The sequence below is a fragment of the Euprymna scolopes genome, chromosome 9 (genome assembly GCF_053919585.1).
Source record: "Euprymna scolopes isolate OS-2025 chromosome 9, ASM5391958v1, whole genome shotgun sequence".
NCBI classification, from domain to species: Eukaryota; Metazoa; Mollusca; class Cephalopoda; order Sepiida; family Sepiolidae; genus Euprymna; species Euprymna scolopes.
The window spans coordinates 162,560,566-162,575,922 of NC_136490.1; the positions used below are offsets into that span (position 1 = coordinate 162,560,566).

At 32.5% G+C, this 15,357-nt stretch overlaps 1 protein-coding gene across 1 annotated transcript in view; it reads left to right on the forward strand.

The window, feature by feature from the left end:
• The window catches only part of LOC145284691 (uncharacterized), a 413,246-nt gene extending 399,170 nt beyond the window's left edge, over positions 1–14,076 (forward strand). The window contains exon 3 of the mRNA XM_080133585.1: positions 13,625–14,076. The gene's annotated coding sequence lies outside the window, so the exon portion shown is untranslated. The remainder of the gene's footprint in view (positions 1–13,624) is intronic.
• Positions 14,077–15,357: the final 1,281 nt, after the last annotated feature.

The window sequence follows — 15,357 nt, forward strand, 5'->3', positions numbered from 1 at the left end:
TTAAGGAGAGGGGGAAGTTTCAATATTTTGGTTTTAAATTTTAACTGTTTTTTTCAGCAAGGTATATTAAATAGATGGGAGAGGAAGAGAGAGAGGGAGAACGAGAGGGAAAGAGAGGGAGAGAAAGAGAGGGAAAGAGAGGGGGAGAAAGAGAGGGAACGGGTTATGTATATTTAACCTTCAAAACTGAAATATTGTCAACACCCGCCTCTCCCCTTTTTTTCTTTCTTTTTTTCTTAAAAACACTTTTTTCCAATAACTAACAACCACTCCTGCGAGGCCTTACGAGGCTGTTGGATCGTAAACATGGTCCAACATCTGAAATGTATGTAGCCAAACAGATAAAACGGTAATAAAAATAAAAAATATAAAGTCATATTAAATCACAAATTAACACATTCAAGACAGTATTACCAAAAACATAGATACAAGTACACTTACATATAAATATATAAATATATTCAGGCAAAAGAAGTAATTAAATCGACAAAAAACTCAAAAGTAACAACACACAGGTAGATAGTAATACAATTAAAAATAATAAAATACATATGTATATACCCACAAAGAACCAACAGACATACATATATACATATATATATATATATATATATATAATTTTATGTATACACTTACATACATAAAAATACACAAATATATGCACACAGTCATATACTAATATACAGGGCCCTTAAGGATAGTCGATACAAAAACACGCAAATTGAGTTCATAGAACCAACACACCCAAACACAAATACAAATAGAAACCGTAAGAGAAAAATCCTGGGGTACGATCCCCCTTTTAATCTGAAACTTTAAACAAACCTAGGAATGAAATTCTTAAACTTAATTAAAAAAAGCACTTCCCTATTAGTAATATACTACATAAAATTTTCAATAAAAATAAAAATAAACTTAGTTATAGCTGTAATGAAAACCTTGAAAAAATAATTAAAAAACATAATAACAAAATATTAAACAAAAATAGCACACCCATTGCTACCGAAAGGTGTAACTGTAGAATTAAATCAAAATGCCCTCTTAAAGGAAATTGTCACATTACTTCTGTAGTGTACCAACCAACTATTTCTACTAAGGAAAATCCTAATGAAAAAAATATTACATAAGAATGACAAATAACAAATTTAAATAAAGATTTTCCGGTCACAAGTGCTCTTTTGAAAATAATGAGTACAAAAATAGAACTTCTTTGTCTAAATATTACAATGAACTAGTAGAGCAAGGTTACTCCCCAATAGTAAATTGGAAAATTTTTAAGAAAGCTAAAACCTGTTCATCTTTAAACTCACCTTGCTACCTATGTCTTTATGCGAAATTGTTTATACTTACGTTTAGAGAAAGAGATAAATTATTAAATAAGAAGCACGAAAATTCAATTAATTGCAAACATTATAAAAGCCATTTTTTAAATAACTTTAAAATAAAAAGCCATTTTTTAAATAAATTTAAAATTGTCACTGATTTCTATAATTTATTAAAATACTATTAATATACTTTCTCCTCGCCTGATTTCATTCATAACTTCCCCTATCTTATATACCTGTGTGTCTATGTGGATATGTAAGTGTCTATGGGTTTATTTTATGACAGTGTGTACTTATATATATACATATATATATATATATATATATATATATGTTATTTTGTACACCCTCCTTTGTTGTGTACTCCCCTAATAATATTTATTCAATCCATTTGTATGCTTTTATGTGTGTATGCATCTATCTGTACTCTTGTCAAATAATTTTTATTCGTATGTATTTTTATATATATGGTTTATGTGAATTATACATATTTATGTGTGCGTATATATATGTGTGCGTTGTTGTATATTAGTATATAACTGTGTGCATATATTTGTATATTTTTATGTATGTATGTGTATACATAAAATTATATATATATGTATATATGTATGTCTGTTGGTTCTTTGTGGGTATATACATATGTATTTTATTATTTTTAATTTTGTTACTATCTACATGTGTGTTGTTACTTTTGAGTTTTTTGTCGATTTAATTACTTCTTTTGCCTGAATATATTTATATATTTATATGTAAGTGTACTTGTATCTATGTTTTTAGTAATACTGTCTTGAATGTGTTAATTTGTGATTTAATATGACTTTATATTTATACTTAACTAGCTTAAACTTTCAACTTAATAGTATAGAGTTACACCTTTATTTATATACATATATATGTATATATATGTATTGTATTCTTTTTATATACATAAATATTAGTAGATTATTCTTTATAATTATTAGTCCTATTTACTGTCTTCAATCCCCTCTTATGGCTAAATATGTTTTTATATATTAAAAAGATAATAAATATTAATTTTATTCTGTTTTATTATTATTATTATTATTATTATTATTATTATTATTATTATTATTATTATTAATAATATTACTATTATTTTAATTATTACTATTATTATTATTATAAATAATTTTAATATTGTTTTATCATTATTTTTATATATTTATTTAATAAAAACGCGAAAACTTTAAACTTATATCATTTAGTATAAAGGGCTTAATTAATTGTAGACGTATGTTTAAACTGCGTTGATATTACTCGTGGACGTATGTGAGATGATAAATATGTTGGTTGGTTACATTCGCTGTCACTTTTGACATGTATACTTTTAACGCTAAGATTGTATTTTCTGTTTGTGTTTTAATAACGTGTCTCGTTACTGAAATGTATAATTGTTCATAAATTAGTTGACAGGCAGATCTTTTCCTTTTCTTTATCCTCTCAACATTTTAAGCTTCCCTTCCTATTAATTCTTACTTTTTCTCTTTCTCTCTTTAACTATATTTCATCATTCTTTCTTTTTTCTTCTAGCCCTTGTTTTCTTTATAATAACCCTTTATATCTTTTTTTCTTTTTCTTCTCCATATTATATTTTTTCTCTATTTTCTTTCTCTATTTATTTTCTTTCTCTATTTCTTTTTTCTCCTCCTAATCATTCTCTCTCCATTATATATTTTTTTAGTTTTCTTTAGATTGCCCCTCCCACTTTACATCTTATAATTAAAGTTCTGTGTTTTAAGGTTTTTTAACTCCAACTTTTAAAGAGTTCCTACCTAAAATAAAAATCCATTATTCATTGAACATTTGGATAGTCAAGTCGCTGCCTGATGGTATCTGTTGTTTGATTGAAACAAGTGGCTGTTTGTAGCAGCGGGATGTAAACATGTTTATATAACAATAAACAAGTATTATCAGCTCTTTTTATTGAGCATTATCTAACAACCTCGTTGAATTCACTAGTCCATTACTTTTGAATAAAAAACCGGAGTATGTATATATATATATATATATATATATATATATATATATATATATATATATATATATATATATATAACAGTAGAAGTATGTGTTTGCCTGTGTGTCTGTGTATTAATATTTAACCAATAAATTCCCGAACTACTCGTCACCTAAAACATATATTAACAGAAAATGGATGGTTTATAAAAGTCAAAAATCTTTATTTGGATAGATAGATAATGCGTACATACATATATTGTCAATTTGAAATGCAACATGTGTAATATTGTCGTCGATATATTTATTAGATGTGTGCTATCATATATAACTTCCTGATGACCGTGGGTTTTGTAATTAAATAACACCTTGTTAAATCAACAAGATTTTATTTATATTACAGTGAAGTATGACAAAAGAGAGTGGGGTCGTTTTTTCTCTCTTTATAAGAAATTTTAAGTATCTGTTTTACCGTGAATATTGTCTCGGCATATCCCAGCAACTTATGTAGACTGCCGAAATATGGCGAAAATGCAATGTAAATGAAAAATTAATTAACCAGACACTATGCGTTGTGTATGTTTAGCCAATGTAAATTTCAGCAGACGACTATTATTAAATTGGAAACAAATATTAGTTTTACTTTCATAAAAAATTTAAATAATTTAACAAATGTAGAAATCATCATGAATCTAGCGAACTAAGGTTATTTTACTCTCTATTCAATTGGAGGAAACACAATGTTGTGAGGATCGTTGGACCGCTCTTGATCTCCGCAGGATATAACCCTGCTGAGGAGAAGGGTTTGTCTATGGCGACAAGACCAAACCGTTACCCAGAGACTCTAACCATTCCGATAAAACAGAAGTAGATTCTACTGCCGGGAAAACGATCGAATCCAATTAATGGAAAACCAACAACAAATTATGATCAAAACGATTTCAACGAAGAATACTATGAATCAGGTATCGAAGATATTGTGATAAATTGGATATACTGAACTTGCTGAGAGTGGGTTGGAGGGGAGGAAATAGAACTCTCTTCTCAAAGGCTAAAACCAGACCATTTTTCTGTTACTTGAAACCGATTTGACATGTTATATAGACACTCAAATCTCGTTATATCTCGCTGAACGAGAAGTTAGGTGTATAAGATATGCCACATTTAGTTCTTTACGGGCAGTCTTCTTCGATTTTTAGACAGAAGACACATCTAATAAATTCGTCTACGTTATAATCAGGTTACCGTTACAAGAAAAAATATCTTGTAAGCAACGATCCATTTCGTTGCAAGCCTTTAACGTTTCCCCCTTTTACATTGTACTTTGGAAGATAATTCCGAAACTATCTTTGCCGTCAGGAGTTGCCCTTCAGGAGACCGAAAATATACCTAAGAAAATAACATACTCCCTTAATATATACGGCATAATCACGTTGACACACCGGTTTCCGTTAGATTATCGAAGTTAAGCAACGTTGGGTCTGGCTAATACTAAATTGGGAAACTATTTGGTAATGCAACGTGTGGAGGGGGATGGGCGCCGTCAGGTTATTCTTGCTCAAGTCACGTTGCATGAAATAATGCAGCGTCTCCAATATCCGGAAGGGTTAAGAGACACGTCGTCTCACCTTAACAGAAGAAATGGAGTAGAAAACAAAAACAAATAAAAGATTATCCGACCAAATAATTACATGTAAAACATCTACAAAAAATACCACCACAAAAAATGTTTTCAAACACCTTTCTTACAAAAATCATATTTATAAAAAATGTTTTAATTTAAAAAAATATATATTTCTTCATTAAAATTGTGAAACCTTGATGTTATATTTTTATTGATTGTATTTCAGTGTTTATTCTTTGTAACTACTATACGATAATTGTTGTTTGTTTTTTAAAGCCTTTAAACACTTTATACGCGCCTGGGCATATTTCGGTGGTTTACATACGCTGCCGGGATATGCCGTCGTAATATCATGGAGATGCGGGTCAGCAAATTCAGAATTATCGAAATATGCGAAACTATAAAACAGAAATACAGCTGGAATTTCGTTGACAGATGAATTGTTTATGAATTTTATAAGATAAAATACGAGGTTTCAATTACAAAACAGACCGCTATTTCTGTAAGTACGAGGGGCGTGCAATAAGTAATGCCCCTGAACCACTTCCAATTATCTGATCGATCTGAAATTTTGCATGTGCAATGCTTTATATCTCTACGGGTTATGTGGCAAATTACAACTCTGAACTAATTATGGTTTCTGTTTCACAAGTGTTTGAACTGAGTCAGGTGTGAAATGGAGCCTGTTGAATGTCGAGCAGTGATCCGGTTTTTTGTATTTGAAAGGACGCACACCACAGGAGACTTTTGATGAAATGAAAGAAACTTATGGTGATAATGCTCCATCATATGACCTTGTAAAACACTGGCATCGTGAACTCAAACATGGACAGAAGTCTGTGGAAACAGCTCCCGGACCTGGTCGCCCCCTTCTGCCATTGATGAGGCATCTGTCCGTCAAGTTGAGGCTGCCATTTTGGAAGATCGGCGCATTACTATTCGCCAAATAGCCCAAGATGATTAGTACAGGGTCTGTGGAAACTATCATTCATGGCCATTTGCATATGCAGAAGGTGTCTGCCAGATGGATTCTCAGGTTGCTCACACCATTCCAGAAGCTAGAACGCGTCGAGTGCTCGATATGAATTTGGAGATGTGCCAAGAAGATGAGTCAAAGTTTTTCAAAAGACTGATTGCGCAGCATGGAACCTAGGTCCATCCCTATGATCCAGAGACCAAAGCCCAGCCACCTCCAAAGAAGGCAAGGGTGCAGCCCTCTGCTGGCAAGGTCATGCTTAAAGTCTTCTGGGACCAAGACGGAATAGTTATGACAGATTTCTTGGCAAAAGGTACCACAATTAGAGGAGCCTATTCTGCTTCACGTTTGAGGAAATTAAGGGAAGCTATCAAAATCAAGAGGCGGGGTAAGATCAGCAAAGGTACCCTCCTCCTGCAGGACAACACTCCGGTAGTTATATAGTTATACATTTCAATGTGTTCTTATTATTAAAGATACGAGTCTTAGTGAGAGTTTGTCTTATTACAGAGAGGGATGTTGAAAGACTCAGAGAGAGAGAGAGAGAGAGAGAGAGAGAGAGAGAGAGAGAGAGATTGTTCATTTCATTGTAAGAGACTTAGAGGGATTGTTCGTTTATAACGATTCCTGTATATTAAATGTTCATTCCTTAGATGTGTAGAATGGAAGAAGAAGCTCTTTGAGTGAGGACATAGTGTTCACTGTTCAGACATTGTGTAGACATGATGTAGATTCTCATTGTGGATATGAGAAGTCGAGATGTGTATGAAAAGACTTTTATAACACAAATATATAATACAATTTTCACTTTACCTTTTGTAAGAATCTTAAGACAAGACGAGCTTTACAAAACACATGATGAATGTATTTCTTCACGACCGGCCGTGATTTCCATCATCAAGAATTTGAAGTTTCACATTTTTTTCTTGAAGTGACGTCTCGCTTCCTAGACGACTGACTGTCTCTCTCCCAGTTTTTTTCTGACTGACTTCTTTTTTCTCTAAAGTTTTTTTCTATCCCTAGAACTTTCTATTTTCCGTGACGTCATGCACATGTTAAAACATGTGCCTTCTTTCACGTGTTCTGGACATGCGTGTCCAAAACTTTTCCTATTTCTACAAAAGGAATTTTAACCTATACTCAGTAACCTATTTTTCCAATATGTTAAAAACATTATCTTATAAGCTGCATTCTTTCAATTTAAAATTTCATAACAAACTTGACAGTTCACATTCTTTTCTTGAAATATTTTATCTATATTCTAAACAATTGTTTGTTTTACATTTTTAAATTCTCACACGTAATCTATTTCTAAACCTTAATTACGAGGTTCGAATTTCGTCTATTGCTATTTCATTTTCATTTTAACTAAATTCTCTATTTTTATACTTACATGAAAAGGGGACAGCCCTTATCATGTAACACGGTCCACAACTCGCATGTCGCTAGATCAGAAGCACGGGCGTGTGCTTAGTAAATTCTACCCATCCTCTCTCCTCTTCTGACCTTGCACCCTCTCATTTTCACCTCTTCCCAGCCATGAAGTTGTTTTTGAAAGAAAGGCGTTTCCCAGATGATGCAGCCTTGATTTCTGAAGTCACGCCGTGGTTGGAGGACCAACCTGTGGTGTTTTACAAAAACGGTCTCCAGAGCTGCATCAAACGATGAGAGAAATGCATAACTCTGAATGGTTCCTATGTAGAGACAGACTAATGACTGTGCCAAGTTTCGTTGCTCTAAGGAAGTGTGTCAGGGGCATTACTTATTGCACGCCCCTCGTATATCTTACTTTAATATGATACTTTAAAAAGGATAAACTCTACATTTTATATCTTATAACGATCTATTATGTGATAATATTAAATATATATACAAATACTGCCTTATTTGTACGAAATGTAATTTCACATGAATTAGTATGCAATACATATTCTATAACTATTCGAAGAGCTAAATATAACTAAAAAGAATTCATTAAAACTTTAGCGGCAAGCTGCTAGGAACTTATCAGTTAATTATTTTGATATACGTTACATAGATATTCAGAATGAAACAAATAGTTACCAACAACGATTTATAACAATGTGAAAATCCCTGATGGTACATATGTATTATGCGATGAAGCTGCAGAGATGCAATACAATTATATTAGACTTGTTGTTAAAACTTCAAAAGTATTTATATAAGCTAGCAGGGAATCCTGGCGTAGCTCGACAGTAAAATACGCTTAAATATGATATTTTAATTCATGCAGATTTCGTATATATAATTATATGGCAATTTTCTATCGATTTATATATTATAAAGTTGTGATTTCAAAAAAATATATATATATATCCATATGACTTGGGTGCACCAGCTTGAATCAAAACCGACATTAAAACATCATATATATATATATATATATATATATATATATATATATATATATATATATATATATATATAACTTGTGTTCCTTCAAAATTAATTGAAACCGACACGGGTGTTTGGAAGTGTGTGTTGAGCAAAAAAAAAAAAAAGAAAAAATTGGTAATACACACCGCTCATACACCAACTCACAGTCCAGATAGGGCCTTACTACAAGCCCCCTCCCATACAAATTATATATATATATATATATATATATATATATATATATAAAAGAAATTAAATAAATAAGTAAAAACAGCAATATATATATATAAAATAAACCAATATAAAGGGAACAATTTTTTGATTTAAGCTAACCCACTTATTCTAACCTAAATAAACACTAACAACAAAAATAAATAAATAAATAATAATAAAGAATTAAATAGAAAAAGTGTTCCATCTATAACCACTTATAGCCTTATTAAAAAATAAAATAACAATTTCCAACGGAAACTCAAACCAGTACCCCTTCCTACCTATCTTCCTATTCCTGACAACCACACCCCCTAACCTAAACACCCCAACAGTCGGCGAAGAACACCCCATGCCGCACACACCTTCCCCTCCCCATTCTCTTTCACACCCTCCTTCTACGTCTCTCCTTGAAAGTTAACCCTTGCAAGCATGCTAGCGACTCGTGTAACCTAGATACACCAGGTCATTCCACTGATCAAGGAAGGACGTATATAATTAAACAAATAAATGAATAATATATAACAGCAGAAAAAATAAAGACAACGAAATAGACATAGAATATACAAAATAAAAAAAAAGCTTACGCTGAAGCAACAAGTTATAAACTAAAAAGAAATATATATATACAAACAAATTTATAAAAAAAGAAGGAACAAAAAATATGTTAATTACCTAAAACACGCCACACATATAAACCCCTCCTTACATTTGCTGCGAGGCTCCATACAGCCATTCAATTCATTTTCCGCTCCATCATCTAACATGTTTTGAATCGATCTGTGTCATCCACCATTTGAAATGGGAATTTTTCCGAAATATATTATGGATATTGTCACTGACATAACAAGTAAGACATTTGTATTTAATACAACTGAATAAATATATGCATATATAGACATATATGTATGTACTTATTGATTTGTAAATCGCCACTTGTTTTCGTCTTCTCTCATCAACACCAACTATATCTCATTCCTCGCATTGCGATAGCCTTCTAAATCTCTACTACATCCCTATCCCACACAATGCTTCAAGCAAACTACATATCAATTCTCTCTCTCTCTCTCCCTCTCTCTCTCTCTCCCTCTCTCTCTCTCTCTCTCTATATATATATATATATATATATATATATAGTGAATAAACTGATTTCAAATGTAAAAAGATGATCCGGGTGCCGTCAGCTAGAATCGAAACCAAATATTAAGCATTCCTCCCGTATTCCCTACTGTCTAACTTTCAGACTTATAATTTAGTATATTTGATATTAAGCTATTTCAAGCAAGTAATAACTTTGCGCATATACAAAAGTAATCGAAATATGTAAGAAAGTTGAAATGAACATTTTGTCTTTTAACTTGCAAACATATTTCTGTACACGTTATTCATACACCCAAACAAAACACGTTATTCATACACCCAAACAAAATTTTTCTCGTTATAAACCATCTTTAGTCTATGATTGCAATTTCTTGATTTCATTGTTATGTAATTTATGTATTTTAAAGTTTAACGGTTAAACACACACATATTCTGTTTTATTTGCATAAATTTATTGAAAGAATTTCGACACACTCTATTTTTAATTATTTAAATTTATATAAATTCATTTAAAGACATTTATAACATTAATTTTTAAAAAAGATTATCGACATTTTTTAGCTTTTTTTAAAATATTGTATTTATAAAATATCTGCTTCTTTAATGTCGCAGTGTTATAATTATTTACTGTATGTTGACATTTTACTGCTATATTTTGTACTTTTAGCTTCAAATATATATTTGTTATCGTAGACGTGATATTATTTAATTGTTTTCATTTACAAAGCTTACTGTTTTTAAATATTAAATGTTTGTTTCTCATTAATTTACAAATATAGTATACTTTTTTTGGTTAAATTAAATCACCTGTTACGTCTATTAGAGAAGATAAATCGACCTCAAAAGTTAATATTTAAATATTAATTTAAATAGTTTCCAAAACGAAATTTCCCCTGTAGTTAGTCTGTAGTTAGGTAGTATACTTTTCATTTAAAAGTGATCCGAATTTTCTAAACAATTTTCTCACGCGTAGAAACTAAAATAAAAAAAAATTAAAATAATTTTTTTTAACATAATTCGAATGTTGTCGTTACCAGTTGCTTTGCTGACGTAACAGTTTTTGAAAAGTTTTGCGACATCAGGCGTATATATATATGGATATCTCTTAAAGAATTTTCGATCATTGGAGGGAACTTGCAAAGTAGACGATCCTAATCGTATAAAGGGTGGAGTTTGATGCAAAGTTATGTACAAATACGAAATCATCTCACGTCCATGGATGATAATTGAAATAGAGGACACGCATCTGTTTAGACATATGTTTGTTATTCGTTAAAGCTACTGGGAATCAAGCCTCTGGTCATCTACTTTAGATTTGATGGATTGAACATATACATTTCTTTTATTTTCATGACCCTTTTGCAGTGATTGCTGACTATAACATGGTATTTTTCAAACCTATTATTGTTTATCGCAATGGTAATTCATCACCGTTATCCTTGAGTTGCTTTTTGCCCTTAATTAGCGGCGATTATCCCGAATAAATAGACTGCAAATGTGATATGTTTTTACTTAAATTCTTCTAATCATTTAAATATGAAATCTTATCTATCGAGAACATTTCTAAAAGTCTTTTCATTTTCGTTCCTAGTTTTTTCTTGGAATCCGTTTTCTTTGTATTTGCCTGATGTGCCTGATTGATTTAATGGTTTCTTAAATACAACATTTATAGTATCACATAGTAATAATAATGAATAGTTATACAGAGCATCAATATATAGTATTACATTTTCTAAAAAAATCTTTGTCAGCTTTTTTTAATTCTTGCTCTTAATACTGATAATAGCGTACAATTCTAGGTCATAGGTCAATATGAATTTTTTTATATTGTTTATTCGCCCCCCATCAAAGCACAGTGTCACAAAACAGTAAAGGGGCTATTGTTAGGGGCCATATTTGCCGAGATACTATGTAGTATCTTCAGTGTCTTTTTTTGTGTGTGTGTGTGTCATTAGTAAAAATGAAGATAAACTTTTTTCTGACAAGTCAAAAGGGCATTTTTTCTTTTTCTTTTCTCATTTTTTATATTTATTTTCTTCATTTAAAAATTTTTTAAATTTTCTATTTTTTTTTCTATTTTTCTTTTTTCTTTTCATTTTGTGTATACAATCCCCACATCATACTATCATATTTAAAAAAAATTGGCTTTTATCAAAAAATTTAAAAAGAACCCTTTGTATGATAGCTAGAGCAGAGGACAAAGGCTCCCCAAACCCATAGACACTTGGCATGAAATAACCCAAAGAGTTGAGATGCCGTAAAACCCAACAAAACAAGCAAATATTTCGTGTATGTATTAGAAATTCAATCAAATATTGCAGACGAATATGGGTTTTTGTGATTGTCATCTAAACAACTGTTTTGCAAGTAACTTTCATATTTCTCTTGAATTTGTTCAGAATTAGAAAATTTGGCTCTAAATAAAAAAAGTATATCAATTTGATATACTTGAAAATAATCTAAAACTCTGCCATAGTGAAGAAAACAATTAGCTTAACCCTTTAAGTTTTGCAGTTTGGAGACGGAAGTGTTGTTGTGATAAATGATTTTCTCTACTAATTCGCACTTTTTATTTTTAGATTCAATTCACGAGGTTCTTTTTATTTTTAGATTCAATCACGAGGTCTTTTTATTTTTAGATTCAATCACGAGGTCTTTTAGATTCAATTCACGAGGTCTTTTTATTTTTAGATTCAATCACGAGGTTCTTTGCTCAGCAACCGAGAAGGCTAACATGCTTGCCAGTCGGTTTGCCTCAAACTCCACACTGGACCCTCTAAACCACCCCCTACCTCAATTTCCTATGCGGACAGACGCCATGCTAGACGACCTGAACATCACCCCTGCTCAGGTGCATGCTATCATAAAAAACCTTGACACTTCCAAAGCATGTGGACCCGACCTCATCCCAGCTGTGCTATTAAAAAAGTGCTCAGCCGAAGTAGCTCCAGTTCTCTCCAAACTCTACAACAAATGCCTTAATGAATCTTGCTTTCCGAGCTGTTGGAAAACTGCTTCTGTAGTACCAGTATTCAAGAATTCTGGCGAAAGAACTGACCCATTAAATTATCGCCCTATTAGCCTCCTCCCACTTTTTGCCAAAATATTTGAGACCTTAATTAACCATGCTCTAGTCCAGCACCTTACAGATGCTAAACTTCTGACCGACCGTCAATATGGATTTAGACAAGCCCGTTCCACGGCAGACATCCTCACTGTAATCTCTGAACGCATATACCATTCACTGGACAAAGCGGGAGAGGGAAGAGCGGTAGCTCTAGATATATCTAAGGCTTTTGACAGGTTATGGCATGAGGGTCTCCTCAGGAAGATTAGATCTTACGGTATCACTGGTAGAATACTTAAAATAATTAAATCCTTCTTAGATAAGAGAAAAATCCAGGTTGTCCTCGACGGTCGTACATCTAAACAATATGATATAAATGCGGGAGTGCCCCAAGGATCTATCCTGGGACCTCTGCTGTTCCTGATATTCATAAATGACCTCCCCGACAAGATTGCCTCTGAGATGGGGATATATGCTGATGACACCACACTCTATAGCAGGCACGACAGGAAAACAAACGAACATATATCTACAGTAATGGCAGAAACACTAGAGGATGACCTCCAATCAGTAGTGGAATGGGGACAAAAATGGATGGTAACGTTCAATGCCACCAAGACAAAACTGGTTTCATTCAATAATTACAAGAAACCTTCTCTACCACCTATAGCAATGGCCAACGACTCTTTATCTGAGAGTACGTCTCTCAAGCTCCTTGGCCTAACGTTCACTGGAAACATGAGTTGGAACAGTTACATCGAGGGCATTGCCAGGGCCGCTGCAAGGAAGGTGGGCTCTCTCTACCGTGCTAGAAAACTTTTAACACCCGAAAGTATCCTGTACCTCTATAAGGCCACTATTCGCCCATGTATGGAGTATTGCTGTCATATTTGGGCCGGTGCATCGGCTACTAGTCTCTCGCTCCTTGATAGGGTTCAAAAGAGAGTCGCAAATCTGATAGGCCCTAAACTGGCATCAAAACTTCAGCCTCTGTCCCATCGTCGAAACGTTGCATCCCTCTGCCTGTTCTACAAGTACTATAATTGTGAATGCTCTGAAGAACTGCAAGCACTTGTGCCCCCACGACGTGTACACCCTCGACAGACCCGACAAGCTGCAAAATCCCACCCCCACACTGTAGAGATCCCTAGATGTAAAAGATCTTTCTACTCCAGTAGTTTCTTCCCCAGAACTGCTAGACTTTGGAATTCCATTCCGGGTCACTGCTTCCCCAACTGTACTGACATGCATAAGTTCAAGTGCAACGTGAACCAACATCTCGCTGCCCTAATCCCTACATAGTACCCCAGTAGATGTTTCCCCTGATAGTAGCCCCCTACACCAAAGTGGCAATGTGCCTTGTTTGGGGTGAAAATGTAATAAAAAAAAAAAAAAATATTAATAACTACATTTTATTTCAGTATTTAATTTATGTATTTCTGTTGCAGTAAATGCTAGCTTTTTTTTTCTCGTTCATAAATGTTTATCTACCAAGTTGATCTTAAATATTGTATAAGCAATCCATTATATTATAATTTTCAGTCCCCCACCCCTAATTTCTGGCTCCCATCTTATCTCGCAATTACCTATAACGTCACCAACTAACTTCGGAAGAATCCCCCCCCTATTCTGCTTTTCTTTTATATCATAAGTTTCTTAAAACGTGACTAGTTAAAGTTCAGAATAAAATCACGCTTTCTCTTAACGGTTAATTTAAAAAAAAAAAATCTTCTGAACGCTATTAAAAGTTAAATCCTTCACTAGTTTGCAGTTTGGAGACGGAAGTGTTGTTGTGATAAGTGATTTTCTCTACTAATTCGCACTTTTTATTTTTAGATTCAAATATTAATAACTACATTTTATTTCAGTATTTAATTTATGTATTTCTGTTGTATTAAATGCTAGCTTTTTTTTTTTTTTTTTTCTCGTCCATAAATGTTTATCTACCAAGTTGATCTTAAATATTGTATAAGCAATCCATTATATTATCATTTTCAGTCCCCCACCCCTAATTTCTGGCTCCCATCTTATCTCGCAATTACTTATAACGTCACCAACTAACTTCGGAAGAACCCCAACCCCATCTGCTTTTCTTTTATATCATAAGTTTCTTAAAACGTGACTAGTTAAAGTTCAGAATAAAATCACGCTTTCTCTTAACGGTTAATTTAAAAAAAAAAATCTTCTGAACGCTATTAAAAGTTAAATCCTTCACTAGTTTGCAGTTTGGAGACGGAAGTGTTGTTGTGATAAGTGATTTTCTCTACTAATTCGCACTTTTTATTTTTAGATTCAAATATTAATAACTACATTTTATTTCAGTATTTAATTTATGTATTTCTGTTGTATTAAATGCTAGTTTTTTTTTCCTCGTACATATATGTTTATTTATCTACCGAGTTGATTGCAAAAATAGATTACCTAATTGTACTCATTTTTAGTTCTTGAGAGGGGAATCTATCACCATACTTTCCCTTAAACACGTCTGTTGGACTTTTATTAAGTACAATACTTAATAGTTTTTTTGTTTTTTTTTTAATGGAGAGTAGAAAACGCATTGTGGATGCGTTATCGGCAGCTCCTGTTACTCTCGCTTCTTCTTATTTGTCCCTCAGTCCTCATTTTTTAATGAGTGATTTTTCTGACAAAGGGAGAAGAAAAAGCTGTTTTCTAGGTT